Source organism: Ahaetulla prasina, chromosome 2 (genome assembly GCF_028640845.1).
Source record: "Ahaetulla prasina isolate Xishuangbanna chromosome 2, ASM2864084v1, whole genome shotgun sequence".
In the NCBI taxonomy this organism is placed as follows: domain Eukaryota; kingdom Metazoa; phylum Chordata; class Lepidosauria; order Squamata; family Colubridae; genus Ahaetulla; species Ahaetulla prasina.
Window position 1 is genome coordinate 286661166 of NC_080540.1, and position 3543 is coordinate 286664708.

The following is a 3543-nucleotide window of genomic DNA, read 5'->3' on the forward strand; positions in this document are numbered from 1 at the left end:
GACATTTTCAGCATTCTACAGGCGGTGTAGGAGCCAATGTGTAATTTCTTGTAAATGTTGAAAATAAGGTGATAATTGGGCATTTATGACTTAATTTGTTGGATTTCGAGAAACTCAAAAGGCAAAAAGTCAAGCTTAAACAATGAGAAAAGTCAAAGCTTAAACAATGAGAAAAACAATGTTGTTTTTCAAATAAGTGATTGAAAAAGAACATTTGACAGTCTGCTATCTTCCTCCCAGCCCTCTCTTCACCCAACATTTAAGTAAGGAAAAAAAACACAATACAATACTGTCAATCAGTTCTCACATTTTCCCAAGCAGTGGATGGAAGGGCAAAAAGAGCAAAAACATCAAGCTAAACAGCCTTAGTATTTTCCAGGAAAATCGAAGCCAGGACAAAGGTATAAATTATGGACACAGAATTTATTTATTAATTTCTACTAATCCAATTGCATCCATGTCGCCCTTGCATAGGGACCATGCTAACCTGTATTGTTCCAATTTTAGTATATATGCTGCAGAAGCAAGCATAAATTTATATAGGAGTAAGAGCCACATGTCTTCTGCTAAGCTTTTTTGGGTGTTTCTGAAGCCCTTAGAAAAAATACTAAGATTCCAGGATGCGTCTATATTGATAAAGATCAGAATAATGCAAACCATATTATTCTTTGCAATGCTCCATGGAAGTGAAGGAGCAGGATTGGAAGATTATTGATAGTTTTTTTTGGGTTTTTTTTGAAAAAAATTATTTATTTTTAAACATAAAATAAAAAAAACTCATCAAATCAATTCCATTACAACGTGCTGTAAGGTGTTAACATATCTTCCTGTGCATTCACAAAATAATCATCTCTTCCATACTCATTACTTATACTCATTTTTCCTATCTTTCCATTTAACCAATTATAGAATAAATCCCATATTTTATAATATTGTTATCTTCTTGTTCTCTAATTTCAAATGTTAATTTACTCATCTCTGCACATTCCAACATTTTTCTAATTATTTAATCTTGCAAAGGTAACTTTTCATTTTTCCAATTTTTTGCAAATACAATCCTAGCTGCTGTAGTAATATTCACAATCAAATATTTTATATCTCTAGTATATATCTCCGGTATAATTCCCAACAGAAAGATTTCTGGCTTAAAATCAATATGCTTTTTAATCATTTTTTTCAGCCATGTGTGTATTTTAGTCCAATATCTTTTAGCTTCAATGCATGTCCACCACATGTGGTAATATAATCCAGGTATCTGATCACATTTCCAACATTTTTCAGATTTGTCCTTAGACATTCTAGCAATTCTTGTTGGGGGTAGATGCCACCTGTAAAACATCTTATACAAATTCTCTTTAAATGCTGTCGACATCGTCATTTTATAATTATACATCCATGAAGAGTATTGATAGTTTTGAAGTCTGATGTTAAAGAAAACTCCCAAGAATACTGTAGACAGCCAAGAAAACAAACCGATGGATCATCAAACAAATCATCCGAGCATTCTCTCTTAAGGAGCCAATGACCAGGCTCAAATTATCTGACTCTCAGACACATTCTACAAGCCCTAGCAATCTAGAATAGGTTGCATATGCTGGGAAAAGTGGAAGAAAAGATAAAAAGAGGACAACCAGCAGCAAGATGGACAGACTCAGTTACCCTAAGATGGATACACTATTGGAAGACCTAAAAGATTACATTCAAAAGAGATCTTTATGGAGAAAATCTATGTAAGTCATTAAGAGTCAGAGCAACCACTTAATGGAACATTGTAATCAATCAATCAATCAATTATCCCACAGCTGCTTCATTCAGAGATTCTATGACCATCAAGTTTTTCAGAGCTAAACTCAGATGGCAGAAGGAGTATATGGTCATTCCAAGTAATCATAGAAGAGTCTATTTGTAGCTCAGGGTTAAATTGTGGCATTCCTCTTTGATCTTGGTTGTTTTCTTGTAGAGGTTTCATTATCCAACTAGGTAACATCACCAGTGCTAGATAGCATCATCAACATCATCTAGATAAGATCATTTATTTGTTTATTTCTTGGCTGTATTCCTCATGTCAATCAAAAAAGACTAAATTTCCAAATTCAGTAAATAATATAGTGCCGATATAGAATCATGCAATATAATTTAAATTTAGTACCAATTTATAAACCTATTAGGATTAATCCCCAAAAGCCTTCTTGAAAAGCTACTTTTTTCAATTTTCTAGAAGGCTTTGAGAGAGGGAACATTTTTTTTACCTTGTGTTGGAAGAAATATCCATCTGGGTTCAGTTCCAAGTGGGGACAAAGACACTGGAAACATGGAGACTGCTTGGAAAGTTGGTTTAATGGTGGTCAGGATCACATGGCTTGAGTTCCTGAACAGAAAAGGGCTGAGATCCTGTGTGCTCCCTGGCTTTATGCTTTTTCTGAGCTTTGAACTTTCTGGGGCACAGGAAGAGTATCCTGATTGGTTGTCAAACTCCCAGGTGGTCTAGGGGTCTTAGTTAACATTGTAGGTTGTCCCTCAAGCTTGCCTGAGCCTTGCCATGTGGTGAGTTTCTGTTCTATTGTGTTGCAGATGATGATGGCCCATTGACAAAGGTGGGGAGAATGAGTTTCTACCTCTGGCCTATTGACAAAGGTGGGGGGAAATGAGTGAGCTTGGCTGAGGCTTTAATGGCCCATTGACAAAGGTGGGGGGTGGCAGGAAGTTGCAGGGAGCTGCTTTGTCTTTAAAACATGTTTCTTCATTTCCCATCCAGGGAAATATATTCTGCCTTTTAAATATCTTCTAAAATATTTCATTCTTCTAGGAGGGGGATAGGTGCTAAATTCCTACACTTGCATGGCAGTAGTGAGTTTCAATTTCGGTCACTACCGGTTCGCTTGTGGACGTGCGGGTTCTCATGTGCACGCACAACGCTTCTGTGCATGTGCAGAGATATCTGAGCAGGTGGGCAGAGCCTCCCACCACTGCTGCTACTGGTTGGCCCAATCCGGGGCGAACCGGTAGCAACCCACCATTGTTGCATGACAAGCTATTCCAAATTAGAACCGTTTTTGGAGATTGTGGCACATTTGGGTACTTAATGCGGCTGCAAAAATCTTGGTAGATGTTCATAGGCAGAACTAGATTAGCACGGTCCTGCAAGCTCTGAATTGCTTGGTTAGTAATTTATTCTAAGCACAATTAATGGTCCTGTAATGACCTTTAAAACTCTGAATGACTTAAGTGTGGGATATTTCACAAATTGCTTTTTCTCAAGCTAAGTTGCAAGGGAGAGAGAAATTTCTTTAGCTTCCAGCTGTGGCAGAAGCACTTGCTTGGAGTAAGGGAAAAGGTCTTCTCCAGAGTGCATCCCAAACGCTGACATTCCCAACCACAGGGGCCCATATTGGCATCTTCTCTGATGGGGTTCCACCAATGGGTCAAGGCTTAATTACTTTAAGCAAGTCCTTTCTCCACAGGCAATGTAAATTTCAGAAAAGGTCATATCCTACTTTTCCTGGTTTATGGCTTTGTGAGACCCTTCTGTAATTATTTTTAAGC

General features: G+C 37.5%; 1 non-coding gene across 1 annotated transcript; it reads right to left on the reverse strand.

Annotated features, from left to right (window-relative positions):
• Positions 1–429: 429 nt before the first annotated feature.
• LOC131193758 (U6 spliceosomal RNA) lies at positions 430–531 on the reverse strand. Its single transcript, XR_009154015.1, has one exon. It is a non-coding gene; the product is annotated as a U6 spliceosomal RNA (small nuclear RNA).
• Positions 532–3543: the final 3012 nt, after the last annotated feature.